Below are 7,500 nucleotides of genomic sequence, written 5' to 3'. Positions count from 1 at the left end.
TACAACTTTTTTAATGTTTTTTTGGGACATTTTGATAATTTTTTCATATTTTTCTGTCCTTTTTTTCTACATTTTTGCCACCTTTTCCAACTCTTCTTTTGTCGTTTCTTTTTAAGACCTTTTTAAAGTTTTTTTGGGACATTTTGACAATTTTTTTCATATTTTTCTGTCCTTTTTTTCTTCATTCTGGCCACCTTTTTTAACTCTTCTTTCTTTCAAAAATGTGTCGCATCTTCGATGTTTCTGTCGCTTTTCTTTCAATGTTTTGGCTGTTTTTTTCTGATGATTTTGATGTTTGACGCGTCATTTTGTCCCATTTTTTCAATGTTTGTAGCGCTTTTCAACAAAATATTTGTCTTTTCTTTCTTATTATGTTGAACTCATTTGGACTGCCAGCGCACATTTGCCTTTACTGCCATGGGCCGGCGTTTTTGCCGCCTTTTTCAAGAGTTTTTTGTGACAGTTCTTTAGGTGTTGCATTTTATTTAGGTTTTTTCCCAATTTCTTTTTTGCTTTTTCTTACATTTGTCACCTTTTGTCATTGTTGTTGTTTTTTTTTAGGAAAAGAACGGGACAGTTGTGTTTAGGAAAAGAAGAACGGGACGGTTGGGTTTAGGTAAAGAACGGGACAGTTGGGTTTAGGTAAAGAAGAACGGGACTGTTGGGTTTAGGAAAAGAAGAACGGGACAGTTGGGTTTAGGTAAAGAACGAGACGGTTGGGTTTAGGAAAAGAAGAACGGGACAGTTGGGTTTAGGAAAAGAAGAACGGGACAGTTGGGTTTAGGTAAAGAACGAGACGGTTGGGTTTAGGTAAAGAAGAACGGGACAGTTGGGTTTAGGAAAAGAAGAACGGGACGTTGGGTTTAGATAAAGAAGAACGGGACAGTTGGGTTTAGGTAAAGAAGAATGGGACGGTTGGGTTTAGGTAAAGAACGGGACGGTTGGGTTTAGGAAAAGAAGAACGGGACAGTTGGGTTTAGGAAAAGAAGAACGGGACAGTTGGGTTTAGGTAAAGAAGAACGGGACAGTTGGGTTTAGGAAAAGAAGAACGGGACGTTGGGTTTAGATAAAGAAGAACGGGACAGTTGGGTTTAGGTAAAGAAGAACGGGACGGTTGGGTTTAGGTAAAGAAGAATGGGACGGTTGGGTTTAGGTAAAGAAGAACGGGACAGTTGGGTTTAGGAAAAGAAGAACGGGACAGTTGGGTTTAGGTAAAGAAGAACGGGACGGTTGGGTTTAGGAAAAGAAGAACGGGACAGTTGGGTTTAGGAAAAGAAGAACGGGACGGTTGAGTTTAGGTAAAGAAGAACGGGACGGTTGGGTTTAGGTAAAGAAGAACAGGACGGTTGGGTTTAGGTAAAGAAGAACGGGACGGTTGGGTTTAGGAAAAGAAGAACGGGACGGTTGGGTTTAGGAAACATGACACGCGGGACCCGATCCCCGGTCTCCTGAGTGAAAGTCCTGTATTGTTCGACCCATCCACCCCCCCAACCAACCTCCCTATGTGGATTTTCGGGCTTTCATACTATTCGCTACCGTTGTCTCTCTTAGTGCTACGTCATCTTCAAACGCTGTGTAGCTGCTGCTCTCCCCGATGCATTCTACAAACACGCTGAATGGCGCTTTTTTCGTCGTATCTGACGTTGACAGACACTGCCCAAACGTCCGTATTTTACGAGTTCGGAGTGAGAACAGGTTTTATGTCTCACAATTCACATCTGTAACATCTGAAAACATAAACTGCATGTGTCATCTGTTATCTATTATAAAGTGAATTTTCCATCACGTCAAGTTTTCCGAATGCCATAAATGCACACGCACCATTGCTATACACTTATATCAAATATGTCTATCTGTGTGTCTGATATTCCTGCAGTTTTCTCCATCATAACGTGATAACGTCATAAATGTTTTATTAATTAATAGTTTCCATAAGCGGTGTCCGTGTGGTAAAGACTCGTGTGTTTGTTGACACATCTGTACTTTCATATCCTTTATTTCTGATACTCAAAATAAATGTGTCTGCAAAACATCTCATATAATAAGTCTCAGATTAGATTTCTAACGCCTAACATTTGAAAGCATTTCCCATGTTTTAGCGGCGTCCGTGCGGTAAAGACTGTTTGTTGACATACTGTATCTGTACTTTAATATTCTTTACGATACTCAATATAAAAAAAGCAGTCGTCTGCGAAACATCTAATAAAACAAGTCTCTAAGATTAGTTTTCTTACACTTATCATTTGAATATTTCTAATGTTTAAATAACTTCAGACAGCCGAAGGACGGGAGAACCTGTGACTGTTACAGACTCAAAGACAGTTTATTTCTAATAGAAACATAGAGAAAAGTATCCGTGTTGTCATGCAGACGAAAGGAAATAAAGTGTGAATAAACCTACCTGTGGGCGCGGAGCAGACAGCTGTACGTTCAGGTTCAGACTGTGTGTGACGAGTGTTGTTCCTGCTGCTGGTTTACTTATTAACAGAGTGAACAAACACTGAGACGCTCTGCTGTTTGAAGTGCATAAAGACACACACACACACACACACACACACACAGTCATGCATGCATGCACGCACGCACACACGCACGCACACACACACACACACACACACACACACACACTCACACACACACACACACACACAGTCATGCATGCATGCACACACACACACACACACACACACACAACAGACACACATACGCAGGCACACACAGACACAGACAAGGAAAGACATACACACACACACACACCTGCCAGCACAGACGCACACACCCATGCACGCACACACGCACACACGCATGCACACACACACACACACACACACACACACACTACAGACACACACAAGAGACACACATACGCAGGCACACACAGACACAGACAAGGACAGACAAACACACACACACCTGCCAGCACAGACGCACACACCCATGCACGCACACACACACAGACACACCCGCCAGCATGCATGCACACACCCATGCACGCACACACACACAGACACACCCGCCAGCACGCACGCATGCACACACACACACACACACACGCATGCACACACACACACACACGCACGCACACACACACACAGACAGAGTTTACACACTGCACATACAGTATGACTGATAGACTGACTACTTAACCCTTTGAACTCGGTTCGCTAGTGTCTAAATATTTGCTTATTGTGATGTCATTTCCTGGAGTATCTTCAAATGCTTCATATCCCTAAAATCAGCACAACCTGAGTTAAAAGCTAATGTAAGTTAATATCCCATAATCCATTAATAAAAGTATTGAAATTGTGTCATAAATTTAAAAAAAAATGTTTGTAAATCAGACATGCGTTTTCATCAACTTTTACTTAATAAACATGTAAAACATTTCGATCCAAAAATATTTCTTAATGTAAAAACATGAACAGAACATTTCTTAACACTCCAGAAGTTATTTTAACCCTGTACATTTTTTAGTTCTTGAGATATGCTCATTTTATGATTGTTAAGGCGTTTTCATAGTTTCATCTGCGATAGAAATGGTGTCACGAGTGTTCGAACCTGACGCCATGTAAGTGGAAGACGTCATCGCGATCCGTACGACGTAACGACGTGAAAGACAGAAGCCGGAGCTTTCTGCCAGAGGTGGGAGTAAGACACACATGTGCAAGTCACCAGCAAGTCTCAAGTCACTGTGGTGAGAATCAAGCAAGTCAAGTCGAGTCCCTGCTATAAGTCAAGTCACAAGTCAAGTCATACAAAATTCTTAGATCTACCCCAGTTTTTACATTCATAATCAGTTTAAAAAGACATTTGTCGTCATCAAAAGTCTTGTTTTAATTTCAATATTGCAACGAAACTGTTGCAACAAAAAACTTCATTACAGAGACTTATATCCAGTTAAGATGCTGGGTTGTGGTGTCTTAAATAGTAATGCTGTGATGCTGTATGAAGAGGTATCCGCCGACACTGTTCTTGATTATAAAAAGGTTTATTACAAGCAAAGATTCAGCATCAATTTTACAAACTCCTGCAGAGAGCTTGGAGAACAACCAACCCAAACCTCAAAATTTGCCGCTCTGACTTTTCTTTGTGTGAACAACGTATATATTCCATGCATACATTAACATAGGACGTGATATGTGTGAGTATACCATTGGAACAGAAGACTGACCAATCAATGCCTGTTATCTGGCACAACTCCAAAAAAGGTCTCTTCTGTCTTGGGGGGACCTCTACTCATGTTAACAATTTCCAGATGTTCTCAGTAAATGTAGGGTAAAGTTCATGCATCCTCCTTATACCAACTTTTAAGTCAAAGTGTATAGAAAGTTATAGGATGTCAATATACCACAGGGTTGACATCTAGCTAGCTGAGCTCGGCGTAGATAGGCCCACGATAGGCAGCGGTGGTTTCTTCTCGCGTCTAACCACCACTGCCCATCACGGGCTTGCCTTTTTATCTCAATACCTTGAAAAAAAGAACACAGTCTGGTTATTACATTAATAAAAAGTCCTTTCAAGTCATCTGTCTCAAGTCAAAGTCAAGTCTCAAGTCTTGAATACCAAGTCAAAGTCAAGTCAAGTCATTTATGTAATATGCAACATAAAGGCTGTTTTATGCTTCTGCGTTAATTCCACGCTCCTACGGCTTCGTGACCCTTTCGGAGTTCTGCGTCGGGGTTGAACGCGTTTCTTTGCATCGCGTTGCATTTCACCGCCAGAACACTAGGGGGTGATAGTTTGTTTTGGTTCCGCTTTTTCATTTCCGACAATGGCGAGCGAAAGAGAGAGAGACAGTTTATGTTAGCAAGCAAACTTTAGCACAACTGCCCACAAAGTACTGCTTGCTGGCGAAGTGGTAATTTTAAAACGTTACTAACATATAGACACTTTACAAATGGATAACCCCGTCATTTAAACCAAGATATGTCTGAGTTTATTTGCAAAGCTGATGTCAGTGAACTAGCATGTTGCTACTCCCCACAGTAGGCTGCTTGACACACCCACTATCAACACACAGGACCAGTTGACCAATCACAGTCCTTGCGGTCTGCGTCGCCTCGACGCAAAGTTCCAAATTTTTGGAGGTGCACGTCGAGCTACTGCGGAGGGCACGGAGAGGGGTTCGCGTCGACGCAGAGGGGTCTGCAGGGGTACGCCGTCGATTCAATGCAGAAGCATAAATCAGCCTTAAGTCAAGCAAGTCTCAAGTCCTCAAATTAGCAACTTCAGTCGGACTCGAGTCAAGTTGTGTGACTAGAGTCCATATTTTTTCTCCCCAAACTTTAACCCTGCTGTTGTCCTTGGGTCAAATTTGGCCCGTTTTTAGAGTTTCTATATCAGAAATATAGGTTTCTTTCAACCAAATTGCCCAAAAATAACATGGTTGTATGGATGGTTCCATACAACATTCTTCAAAAGTAAAATTAAAGATCAGTTTCAGTTTCTTTCATTACATTTTGGGAGTTTTTTTCCATATTATAGAATATTTCTGCTTTTTAAACTCAAAAATGAGGTATGATTTCATAAAAATTAGGTTTATTGACCATGAATTCCAAGAATAAGTGTTAAAATAGTGTTTATAATTTGGTGTTAGTGGTGGAAAAAATTGTTGAAAACTTCAGAAAAAATGTCAAAAAACGGCAAAGTGGCAAAAAGTGACAATCAGACAAACAAAGTGACAAAAAAGCGACAAAAAAATTGGAAAAACAACAACTGAAACTAAACAAAAAGCCACAAAAACATCTAAAAAGTGCCGCAAACCTAGATCAAAAATGCAAAGAAATGTTGAAATATTAGGTAACACTTTACTTAAGAGTAACATGACACTGTCATGAACACATGAACCCAACCATAACCATAACTAACAGTGTGGTTTTATTCTATGATGTATTTTAAATGCTTTATGGTTATTAATTGTGTGGCACTTTTACTTTTTAAGCACTTTTAAACCTCAGCACTTACTACAAATTTGTAATGGTATGTGTACTTTTTAACCTCAAGGGCAAGTAATTCAGACAGTATTTTAGACTTTTTAAATGTTTTTAGTCCTTTTTATGTGGAGATAGATTGGGATGGAATTGTTTTTGTATTGCGACGCCGGGGCATTTATTTTCATAACTCTATATACTGTATATTTAATTATTTATTTTGTAATGTCTCCATGAGAGAGGCCAGGGCAGGTGTTGAGGTGACCTTTTATTTAAAGTTGGATTGTCCAGTGGTTCTTTTTAACCTGCTTTTAATATCTGGCTTTCTTTTAAACAGCTTTTATATAACTGAACTTGGTTTTTTAAGGAGGTTTTTAAGTTTAAGTTTTCCCTTTGTGCCCGTGCCCCTTGCAGCGCCCATCCTGGGCGTTGTGTTTTAACCCAATCCTAACCCTAACTCTAACCCCTAACCCCTAACCCTAACCCTAACTTGTCATGACAAAAACCGAATGACACTTACTATATCCTCCTTTGAGCATCAACGACTTCATTTCCTGTATTCAGATACCTTTATTTAGCCTATGTGAAGAAGAAAGACACAGATGACAATTCAAAATATATCAGAAATATAATGGAAAGTATGTTGTTGCGTGTCACTGGGCATTTTTAAGTGGGTATATGGAAATCCTGGAGCTTTCTTAGTGGGTGTACTGCGTAAACCTACGTATCACGTAGACCACACCGCTGTCACCCAGGATACGTAACATACTTAACTTCTGCTATATACTTGTGTTAAATTGCAAAAACATACATACTTATTTTAACCCAAACCATGAGCTTTTGTCCTTTTTTCAACGTTTTTGCCACTTTGAGGTTTTTCCTGTTTTTTTGTCCCTTTCATCAACCTTTTTTCCATGTTTTTTCAATGTAGTTTTTGTCGTTTTTATGACATTTTGGGCGCCTTTTTCGTCCCTCTCTCTCTTTGAAATGTAGCGGAGTAACTAAAGTAACTAGTAACTAATGTTGTCAGATGAATGTAGTGGAGAAAAAAAGTACAATATTTCTCTCTGAAATGTAGTGGAGTAGAAGTAGAAAGTGGTATGAAAAGAAAAAACTCATGTAAAGTACAAGTAACTCAACATTTGGACTGAAGTATAAGTACTGAAGTACATGTACTTTGTTACATTCCAGCGCTGGAAACAAGTGTTTCTTTTTTTGTGTCTTACAAAACAAAGGTGTCCAAAAGCAGACCGTTGAACAGTGAAGCCCAGCGTTGGGAGTGTGTGTAGTTGATGTGATGGCGCTTCCTGTGAGCGCAGGCAGCTGAGACTGATACTGGTATGAAAGCTCAAATCAAACTGAAACTGGACTTTATCAGCGGCTCCGCCCCAACACTGCAACCGCCACGTACTGCTTGACTGGCGGAGCGAAGCCTGCTCAGAGCTGCAAGAGAGAGATAACAGCCAGGGAAGAAACACACACACACACACACACACACACACACACACACACACACACACACACACACACACACGCAAACACACACACGCACACACACACACACATGCAC

The 7,500-nt window shown here is 40.3% G+C and overlaps 1 protein-coding gene across 3 annotated transcripts in view; it reads right to left on the bottom strand.

The window, feature by feature from the left end:
* LOC118494676 overlaps window positions 1–2,575 on the bottom strand; it is a 10,846-nt gene extending 8,271 nt beyond the window's left edge. For 2 of the 3 annotated variants that reach the window (XM_035999165.1, XM_035999166.1), the window contains exon 1: window positions 2,402–2,565. The gene's annotated coding sequence lies outside the window, so the exon portion shown is untranslated. Of the gene's footprint in view, window positions 1–2,401 lie in introns of all 3 variants that reach the window. The other variant, XM_035999167.1, reaches the window with a different exon arrangement.
* Between the last annotated feature and the right edge of the window lie 4,925 nt (window positions 2,576–7,500).

The sequence above is a fragment of the Sander lucioperca genome, chromosome 3 (assembly GCF_008315115.2).
Source record: "Sander lucioperca isolate FBNREF2018 chromosome 3, SLUC_FBN_1.2, whole genome shotgun sequence".
Classification (NCBI taxonomy): domain Eukaryota; kingdom Metazoa; phylum Chordata; class Actinopteri; order Perciformes; family Percidae; genus Sander; species Sander lucioperca.
Note: the sequence above shows the minus strand (reverse complement) of the source record. Positions and strands in the feature narration are given on the sequence as shown.